The 11,357-nt window shown below is 38.5% G+C and overlaps 1 non-coding gene across 1 annotated transcript; it reads right to left on the bottom strand.

The window, feature by feature from the left end:
- Nucleotides 1-10,361: 10,361 nt before the first annotated feature.
- On the bottom strand, nt 10,362-10,466 carry LOC113885642. The gene has a single exon (XR_003509293.1). It is a non-coding gene; the product is annotated as a U6 spliceosomal RNA (small nuclear RNA).
- Between the last annotated feature and the right edge of the window lie 891 nt (nt 10,467-11,357).

Here is an 11,357-nt window from a genome sequence, read left to right as displayed (position 1 = left end):
TTTATAGAGTTCCTTTGCCTTCTGTTCTCTTTATATTCTATTTAACTTGCTAAGTTTAATTTAAAAATTTAGTAAATAAGCTTGTATTTTCCAACTATGGTGTAACTGCTAACTGTAGAATTGTTTTCAAATATGCTAATTTTTAGAAAGTGTCATAGTTTGGGGTCATATTTTTGATCTGAAAATTAAAAGAAAGGATAGTGAGTGTGGCTGAAAAGATAACAGTCATGTTCAGGGCTTTGAATTCTCAGCTAAGGAGGTCAATCTAGTGTAGATGTGGTTCACATCAAATTGGATGCAGTTGTGACCATGATATGGGAAGGTATTGAATAGTTAATCTCTTTAAAGCATTGGTGGAAATTCTAAGCCACCTGGACACTGTCTTATTAGTTCCTTCTTTTTTTTTTTTTTTAAACTCTCATGGATGTCTCTTTGTTACAGACCTTTTTATGGATATCATATCTAAATCTATGATCACATCTGAAATGTGATTAATATGTGGATATTAATCCAATATGTGAGTTTAGTACTAATATGTCAAATTGGTGCCATGAATTCTAAGGTGAATTCTTACCCTGCACTCTCATCTTTATGATGAAAATTGTGGTCCTAGCTTGAGTAATGGTTTGGTTCCTAATCACAAACCACCTTCTTCCACAGCACCAAATAATGTACTGGTTCAAGTCTGGCAGACCAATTATTAGTTAGAAATTGTGAACAAGTTACTTGACTGCTTATATTCTTAACTTTTCTCATTTCCAAAGGAGAATAATTGGGCTTTTCAGGTGACTCGGTGGTAAAGAATCCGCCTCTCAGTACAGGAGACACAGGTGACGCGGGTTTGACCCCTGGGTTGGGAAGATCCTCTGGAGGAGGAAATGGCAATCCACTCCACTGTTCTTGCTGGGATAATCCCATGGGCAGGGGAGCCACAGTCCATGGAGGAGGGCTACAGTCCATGAGGGTCACAAAGAGTCAGGCACGACTGAGCAACTGAGGATGAGCATGGAAGGGGAATAATAACAGATCCATACCTTATAGCATTATTGTGAAAATAAAATGAAAACGTATCCTTCTCAAAAAAGTTCTTGGTATATTTTAGTGAAAATCGCTGTCATGTCCAACTCTTTGTGACCCCATGGACTGTATAGTCCATGGAATTCTCCAGGCTGGACTACTGGAGTGGGTACCCTTTCCCTTGTCCAGGGATCTTTCCAACCCAGGGATCGAACCCAGGTCTCCCACATTTCAGGCAGACTCTTTACCAGCTGAGCCACAAGGGAAGCCCATGGTACATTTTATGTGTTTGCTAAATGTTAAATATCATGACTATTGACAGGTAGATGCGACATGCTCTTTTGTTTTCCTCAATTGATGGCGTTCAAAGCCAGTTTTAAGAGAGTGATGGTAATTCCCAGAAAATTATGAGGACTTAACATTTTTAATAGGGTAGTAAGGAAACAGCAGGCAAGAAGTTGATGATAGATCCAGGAAATGATGCTTTAAAAGGCAATTTCAAAATGATCAAAGTTTCTTCCTGTGGATGTTTCCCTGGCCCACATGTCATACACCTCCACATCCATTTGTGATATTCTAAAAGTTGGATCAAAATAGATGAACAGGATTTGAGAATGTTAATCTCATTTTGGTCTTTATGATAAATGTTTATCAGTCTGTGTATCTACCCACCTGTCAATATATTATGTATGTTATCAGTATATATATATATATATATATTACTATATGTAATACAAGTATGTGTGTTTAGAGATGTTTGTGTGTACACACACAATCTGTATTTATATAATGTGTATAGTAATGTAAGTTAGAGCTCTAAAGAGCCTTCATGATTCCAGATTCTTGCTGAGCCTCTTGATAAGCGTTATTCTCCTAATTCATCCAGAAGGAGGACCTGGGGAAGAGCCTCAGTGTGATAAATACTGTTTACTCCAAGCTACAATGATGGGTTCCTTTCTTCATGATGGTGTGTAATGCATATCATCCACTGCTCAGTCTGTAATTCCAACTCAAAAGTGATTCTGTCTCAGGCTAGAAAGAAAGTAGGACACATATGTGTTCATTTGAAAAACTTCTTTTCCATTATGGTGTATCCCAGGATATTGAATATAGTTTCCTGTGCTACACAGTAGGAACTTGTTGTCCATCCATTCCGTGTACAATAGTTGGCCTCTACTAACTACAAACACGCAGTCCATCCTCCTTTGATGAATATCCCAACATACTCATTCTTAGTGTCACAAAATGACTTCCTGATGTAGTTGATTGTAGTTTGTCTTTTGTATTTATAAACATTTGTTGATACTTTATGACTTCAAATGGTGCAGTAAAGGAGAAGTAAAGGGACTAACAGGTATTGGGTGGCCATGATGTGCTACATGATATTAACATTTGATTCTCCCATGAATATGTTAGGCTGGTTTAATTGCCCTTGATCTATTGATGCCAAGATGAAACTGTTGGTAATTAGGAGAGCTCTGATCCGATCACCCAAATCATGCTCTTTCCAGGGCTATGCTGTCTGCTGATACATTAGATTCTGAATAGGGAGGCCAAGAAAATCATGCAGTTTCCTGTGTTATGATGTTTCAAGTAGTGGCCCTGGCTGGCCACACTTGGAGAAGTTGGTGGGTAGCTGCCGATAGTCTGAGCTGTGTGGTGCGGGCTCCTCCTTCCCACAACCCCTCCCTGTCTCCGTTCTCCCCAGCTGCTCTCAGGTTTGGGAGGTACAGCCTTGCTCGTCATTCCTCACCTTGGCCCTCTGGCTTCTAACCTACCTCCTCCCTCCCACCAAAGTTTTGATATTCACACTAGACTCCTAACTGGTAAAGCTATATTGGTGAATGCTCTTTTAAGTGAAGTGAAAGTTGCTCAGTTGTGTCCAACTCTTTGTGACCCCATGGACTATACAGTCCATGGAATTCTTCAGGCAAGAATACTGGAGTGGGTAGCCTTTCCCTTCTCCAGGGGATCTTCCCAACCCAGGGATCGAACCCAGGTCTCCCGCATTGCAGGCAGATTCTTTACCAGCTGAGCCACCAGGGAAGCCTATTTACTTCACTTATTTATTTCAACTCTGTGTTTTGAATATCTAGCTATAATCTGAGGCATGTATCATCTCCTGAGAAGAGCCAGCAGTTAAGATGTCAGCCTTGTCAGGATTCCTGAGCATTGTGCTGATAGGTACTTGGAAATGGTATAGATAGAACATATGCTGAAACCTTCTGCCATGTAAATATGTTGCTCTTTATCAGAAAGTTTCCAGAATTCGATAGGGAGCCTTTTGCATTAATTTAGGTATTCTGGTTTGTATTCGGCCCTTCTTATTAATGTATTTTTTTTTAAATAGAAAGGGAGGACTTGTGTGGTGTAGATGTGGAGGTGAGCTTGAGTCTGATTGATGCAGACTCAAATTTTAGTCCCATCTCTCACTGCCTGAGTGCCCCCAGACAAGTCACTTGTTTTACTTTTTGGTGCTCTGATTACCCATCTGTAAATCGGATGTGATACCTACCTCCTGGACCCGTGTATGACACCTAGTCCGGGCCCTAACACAGAGCTCTGCTGAGAAAATATTAGTTCTTTGTATCTTGACCTGGAAGGTAATGCTTTCGTACAATTCTTACCTTCAGTGAATGGATATATTTATATGGAGGAAAGACTGATTCAGTAAGTCTTTCCTCTCCTAAAGACTATTTCCTTTGCAGTTCTGTATCTGTTCCATTTCACATAAAGGTTTTAAGCGCTCTCATTTCCCCGACACCTCTGCATGAAATAAGAAGTGAACTCAACATACAACAGCTTGTTGGGTGTATTCCATACATCTGTTCCGTGCAAGCGTTCTTCCTGCCGGATCCAAAGTGCAGGGAGTCGAGAGTCACATTCGCTAGTAGACTTAGCAATTCCAGCACATTTATCATGACGCAGGTGATGCTTCTGAGACTGTGCAGGAAGCTGAAATGAGTAATGTGACAGGTCAAGGCTTACAGCCATAGGAGAAAATGCTTCTCGCTGGGTATTGACTGTTTTCCATCTTAGATTCCTCTTCTCTCTTCTGTGAATTCTGTGCTCCCTGCTAAAGACCAGCCTTTCCCACCTGCTTTCTGTATTGGTAAACTCAACAGTTTCTGCAAATGATGTTAATATGCCTAAACAATGGTTAACAGTTCATGAGTACACACCCAGCAAGGTTTCACCTTAAACTAATCATCTATTAGATACTCTCCAGTATCCAAATTTAAAATCGACAACTCTTTTTTTCACTTTTAATTCGATATCTCCAAGGTATAATTTTTCATGAAAAAGTAAATATTTTTAGTCACCCAGCAAGGGAAGACTTTTCTTTTTACAGAAATATACGTTTAAGAAAGGATGATGTGTACTTTTTCTAAGTCATCTCTTGAGACCAATTACTTTGACTAATCAGAAGCTTCTAAATTATTTTTAGTTTTGTACTGTTATCAGTGTTCCAAAGAAAATGTTCCTCAGTGTGACTTACATTTGTGTTTGCTTTTGTACTATTCAACCATCAAAAATTTAAGAGATGCATCATTTTTTAAAATCAGGAAATAATAGGAAATTGAAGAACGATAAGAAGGATTATCTCTTTTTATCTTTCTTTTTAGCTGCACTGTGAACCTTGTGCATCCCTGACCAGGGACTGAACCTGGGCCCTTGGTAATGAAAATGTGGAGTCTTCCGCACTGAACTGCTAGGGAATATCCAAATGATTACCTTTTATTTATTTATTTATTTTTTAAAATTCTTTATTTAAACTTTAAAAGTTTAACCTCCTCCCTCCCCATACCATCCCTCTGGGTCGTCCCAGTGCACCAGCCCCAAGCATCCAGCATCGTGCATTGAACCTGGACTGGCATCTCGTTTCATACATGACATTTCACATGTTTCAATGCCATTCTCCCAAATCTTCCCACCCTCTCCCTCTCCCACAGAGTCCATAAGCCTGTTCTATACATCAGTGTCTCTTTTTTATGTTCCTTTTCTAGCTTTTAGTATTGCCGCCCATCAATAGCTAACACTGTATTTACTGCTGGCTTACAGTCAAATGATAAATTTGTATTTTTATTTTCCCAAGCACTTCTTTATAGACAGAAGTAAGCTGAATTACGTTGCCATCTACTAATAATTGGATATCTGGAGATAGTCAGTACCAGCATAATACTCCTACAACATAACTTGAGGAAGCAGGAAGTGTTGTATAAAGTGAGAAAGAATGTTTAGAAGCTGTATATACTTCCTGTTATTTTATTGATTTTTTAGACCATCCTTATATGAAATGGACTTTTTGATATAACTTTACAGACAAATGGAAGCTCAACTTTTAAGATTTACACAAATCCTTTAGTTGGTCCAGTGCTTTGTTCTACGGTCACTGATTCATTTATTAAGAGATGATATGCTCCCATTCACATCACTTTCCTGTGAGAAGCAGGCATGCCCTGTTCCTTGGTGACCCGGACATTAAACATGAATGGACAGGATCTGTAACTAAGACACTAACACCAGTCCACCAGTGAATGAGAACCATTCTGTGTCTCTGCTTTTCTCTTCTCTATGAACATCTGGGTCTGTACTCATCACATCTGGAAATGCGTGTTGTCTGTTTTTTCCTCTTTGGAACCAAGGTGGAGACAGACATTTAGCTGGTCTGTGCCTATCGCTTATGCTAATGTCAGTAAGTTTACTGATTATGTTTACCAGGCTCAAGCTTTTAAGATGAGTCTCTATGGAAATAAACTGCTTATTTTATGGGTTGTCTAGTGCTGTGATCAGCCATAATCAAGGATGGTGGAAGATTCTAAGAGCAAGTTGTAATAATGTGTTTATTGGAAAACGAAGATAGCAAACTCTAAAATAAATCTTGTTTTGTTGTTCAGTTGCAATCTTGGGAACAGCCTACAGTGTACCAGGAAGAGTTGTGCTTATGGAGTAAAGCTCCACTGTCTACCTTCTACTTCTTGAACTTGGTGGTTTTATTTGATGGAGCTTGGTTGTTTTGTTTCAGCAATGGGAAACACTTCCTATGGCGCTTTCCTTCCCAATATGGGAGTTGTCCACTTAGAGTATAGGTGGTGAGGAATTACCTTAGAAGGGCTCAAAGTATTATTAGAGGACCTCCTTCTAGGTCTTGCTAGAGAAACCCCAAGGGTACTTATTCTGTCTTCCTTTTTTCTTTTGCAAACATGGGTAACCTTGAGAAATACACTGAGTAGTTAGCACTGATTTCCACAGCTCTGGCTTGGAAATTTCTTACAGTCTCAAGCTGCTGCTTAGACTGGTTGCTAAGCAACCAGCAGAAGAGTTCACAAGCTTTGTCATAAGCTAGCAATCAAATGAGAGACAATATTTTCTTTTGATTATTATTTTTTTTGTCAGCTCTTATTTTTGGTGTTGTGTATTTACATCTTTTGGGGAGTATTATTTCTAGAAACGCCTTTTCCAAAGAAGCTTTGTTTGTTAAAAGCATTTTGGTTTGATCCTTTTGGATAAAAAGATGAGCAGTAGGCATAGAAATTAGGCCTTGAGGCAGATGAAATAGTTTTATGAACCATGATGGAGTCACATACTGCTTTAGCCTCTCCTTTTTTAAGAAAACATACATGAAGCTTTCCATTCTTCTACTTCTGGTTTTCCATTATTGTGCACTTCTCTGACATAAATCAGTGACTTTGAATCTGTGCTACCTCAGCTCTTCTGTCCTTGAAGGTCACCACTGAATAGAAGATCATTTAATCCTTTGTAAGCAGGATTTATTCTGACAATTCTTGGAGCCATTTTTCATGTAATTTCAAAAATATCTGTATCCTTTTTTTTTTTAAATGAACTATAATTAACTTACAGTGGACTTCCCTGGTGGCTTAGTGGTAAAGAATGTGCCTACAATGCAGGAGACTCAGGAGATGCAGGTTTGATCCCTGGGTTGGGAAGATACCATGGAGTAGGACATGGCAACCCACTTACAGTATTCTTGCTGGGAAATCCCATGGACAGAGAAGCCTTGTGGGTTACAGTTCATGGGGCTGCAAAGAGTGGGACACGACTGAGTGACTGAACACTCACTGGCTTACAATGTTATATTAGTTTCAGGTGTGCAACAGTGATTTGATATATTTATGCATTATGAAATGATCACCATAATATATCTAGTAGCCATCTGTCATCATTCAAAGTTATTATGATATTATTGACTATATTCCCTTTACTGTATGTTACATCCTTATGATTTATTTATTTTTAAAACTGGAAGTTTGTGCCTCTTAACCCCCTTCACTTATTTTGCCCATTTCCCTGCCCTCACCCCCAGTATAAATCCTTGACCCTTACAGATTTTGTCTCTCAAATACTAATGAGCCATCTTTTAAACAAATGCATAGGTAAGTGTTTGTAACTGTTGTTTATGTTTTTAATTATACATTGATGTTTATTCAGTGAGTCTGAGGAGTTTGCCTCAAAACAGTAATCTTACAGTTAGTGAAAATGAGATGAGGAGACTGAGATGATACAGATCTTCTGCCTCAGTCCCAAAGGAGGAAGAGATTGTAGAAACTGCATATCAATGAGCATGATGCTGATATCTGGCCAGATAGTACCTTGGGTTATTGAACTAATAGCTTATGATGACTATGCAGAACTGAAGATAATTAGGAGCCTAAATGATATCACTCAGAAAAACTCATGTGAAATTAAACTTGTTTTCTTTCTGATGATTTTAGTATGCTGGTGATTCATGTTAATGTATAGCCACTGGATATAGATTTTAGTAACATGTTTGATTATATGTCTTAAGATAATCAGCATTTCATTAACACAATCCGTAGCTTTTATGCTTTAAAAGAGCACTTAACAATTTTTTTTCTGCAGATGCTTCTCTATGTAAATTATTTGAAGAAATGAGACAGGATATTAAAACTGATATAAATGTTTTTGAAATTCTTGGATGTAATATTTGCATATAAACATTACTATTTGCATTTCCCCTTGTAATTTGGTCTACTATGGAAAAAATTCTTATTTACTTTTTACAGTCAGTAATGAGTGTTTTATTGAATAAGGCCATGCTCACATTTTAGGACAGAGTAATTGAAAGCATTTAGGATGAGCTTATGTTTACCACTCATTCACTCCCAAAGCAGGTGGGATTCTAGCTCAGCCTTTGTCACTGCCAGGGTTTTGTGTATGAAGTGTCAGTGTATCAGTGACTATTGGAAAAAGGACTGATGCCTTGTCTTAGTTCTATAATGGATATACTTATTAATGCATTAAGTAATAAGGTCTAGCAGAGAGTTTACTATCAGCTGTATTTTTGAAATCATGATGAATTTAAGAAATACTATGTAATATCTGCCTAACTATAGTGTGTGATAGAAAGTAATTGTTAATTTCTAACAGTTGCAGGTACTGTTAATACTCTGTGGCTTGTATCATGTCTTTATTTATAATGCATGGAGATGCCAGATTTCAGTTAGATGTTTGTGAAAATAAAGATATGCTTTTCCCTATTCACGAATCCATAGATCCTTAATGGAGGGGCAGGGGGTCCATATACCCCTATTAAAAAAAATCCTGTTTACATATTTACCATTAATCATATCATAAAAGTAGTCTTAGAAACAAAGTAAAATATAATATTGATGTAAGATTATGATATATTCTTTCCAGATGGTAAATTCACTGGGATTAAAATCCTTGGGGATATTCAAGTTTATGTATATATCTCAAACTATATTAAGCATGTGTAGCAGCAGAGGCAAATGAATTTCAAACATATATATTCTCCATGTGGCCTAATTATCAATAGAAATAGAATGGCAGATCTTTACAGAAGATGTAAAACTTCTGGGCCTTTGCCAGTCTTCTATTGTTTAAGGAGCATAAGAAATAAAGCCATAGTTTAAATGGAGAATTCTTCTCTATTGCCTGTAAGAGGCCAAGGGGAAATGCATACCTCATTAGTGCATAATGCCAGTAGTCATACTGCAAATCTTTTGTATAGATAACAGCACTGATTTCATAGGTATTTGTGAATTAATACATATATAACACTTAAGAAGGAGCTTCTCTGGTAGCTCAGTTGGTAAAGTATCTGCCTGCAATGCAGGAGACTCCGGTTCAATTCTTGGTTTGGGAAGATCCACTGGAGAAGGGTTAGGCTACCCACTCCAGTATTCTTGGGCTTCCCTGGTGGCTCAGATGGTAAAGAATCCCCCTGCAATGTGGGTGATCTGAGTTCATTCCCTGGGTTGGGAAGATCCCCTGGAGAAGGGAACGGCTACCCACTCCAGTATTTAGCCTGGAGAATTCCTTGGACAGAGGTGCCTGGCAGTCCATGGGCTCACAGAGTCGGATACGACTGAGAGACTTTCACACACACACTAACACTTTAGAGTTATTCCTGACACGTGAATACATTTATTCCTATATTAATGCTTTTATTACTGTTCCAGTATGTTATTACTTCTGAGTTCTACAAATTTATTGTGGACACCATAGAGCTTTATTTCTTATTTAAAACAACTGTATTTATATACACAACAGTGATCATTTAGAGTCTTATCAGCCCTTGATTGTGAGATGATAATAGGGACGTATTTAACTTACTTTTGGAATGGATAATACATGAACATAAAATCTTAAAAATATTAAAGTGACTATGTAGTGAAAAGTAAATCCTTTCCTTTTAAAAATAGTTTAGTTAGTTTTTGGCTATAATGGATCTCTGTTGCTGTGTGGGCTTTTCTCTAGTTGCTGCGAGCTGGGACTACTCTAGGTCTGGTTTGAGGGCTTTTCGTTGCTGTGGCTTCTCTCATTGTGGAGCGTGGGCTCTAGGGCACTCAGGCTTCAGCAGTTGTGATGTGTGGGCTCAGCACTTGTGACCCCCGGGCTCTGGAGCACAGGCTCAGTAGTTGTGGCACATGGGTTTAATTGTTCTATGGCATGTGGGATCTTTCTGGATCAGGAATCAAACCCGTGTCTACTGCACTGACAGGCAGATTCTGAGTCACCAGGGAAGCCCCCTTTTTGCTTTCTTTTACTCCAGTCGTCCCATTCCTCTTCCTATATCTGTGTGTTATATATATATGAATTATTGGTTCATCTTTGAAAGATTTTATGTATATACAGGTTCGTGCACACACACAGTCTTTTAAATACAGAAATGGTTGCATGCAATACACCTGTACTTCACCCTGAGCATATAAATAGATACTATATCTTTGAGATTGTTCCATATAAAGTTACTTTGTCTTTTTTTAAAAATTAACTTTTATTGGAATATAGTTGCTTTCCAGTGTTGTGTTAATTTCTAATATACAACAAGGTGAATCAGAAATATGGAATGCTTCCTGTATTTGTGGGTCATCTTTGTGCAAGAGCCATGCTAATTTCTGTACTGTTGCAATTTTAGTATAGATGCTACAGAAGCTGAACATTTGAGCTGCCTTGTCTTTGTAAATAACTTTTAATTTTAGAAGAATGTTACACTAACTGAAAAGTTGCAAAGATACAGAGTTCCTGTATACTCCACAGTAGAGTTCCTCTACTCCAGCATCTTATGGAGCTGGGGGGTACATATGTCAAAACTAAGGAACTGGCTTTGTTCAGTTCAGTTGCTTAGTCATGTCCAACTCTCTGCAACCCCATGGACTGCAGCACGCCAGGCTTCCCTGTCCATCACTAACTCCTGGAGCCTGTTAAACTCATGTCCATTGAGTCAGTGATGTCATCCAACCATCTCATCCTCTGTCATCCCTTTCTCCTTCTGCCTTCAATCTTTCCCAGCATCAAGGCCTTTTCCAGTGAGTTAGTTCTTTGCATCAGGTGGCCAAAGTATTGGAGCTTCAGCTTCAGCATCAGTCCTTCCAATGAATATTCAGGACTGATTTTCTTTAGGATTGACTGGTTTGATCTCCTTGCAGTCCAAGGGACTCTCAAGAGTCTTCTCCAACACCACAGTTCAAAACCATCAATTCTTTAGCACTCAGCTTTCTTTATGGAAGGAAACTGGCATTGTTAATTTATTATTAACTAAATTCTGCACTCTGTTCAGATTTCTCTCGTTTTGCACTCATGTCCATTTTTCTGTTTCTGGATCCATGTTATACTCAGTCATCATGTCTTTTACAGCCTCCCCTAGCCTGCAGCAGCTTCTCAGATTTTCCTTGTTTTTAACAACTTAGTTTTGAGGAATGCTGGTTAGGTAGTTTTTGGAATGCCTCTTTGTTATTGAATTTGTCTTGCATTTTTCTCATGGTTAGATTGGAGTTACAGGCTTGAGGGGAACGTTACCACAGAGGGGAAGTGCCCTTCTGATCACCAATATC

The sequence above is a fragment of the Bos indicus x Bos taurus genome, chromosome 28, assembly GCF_003369695.1.
Source record: "Bos indicus x Bos taurus breed Angus x Brahman F1 hybrid chromosome 28, Bos_hybrid_MaternalHap_v2.0, whole genome shotgun sequence".
Lineage (NCBI taxonomy): Eukaryota > Metazoa > Chordata > Mammalia > Artiodactyla > Bovidae > Bos > Bos indicus x Bos taurus.
This window is presented reverse-complemented; position numbering and strand designations above follow the sequence as displayed.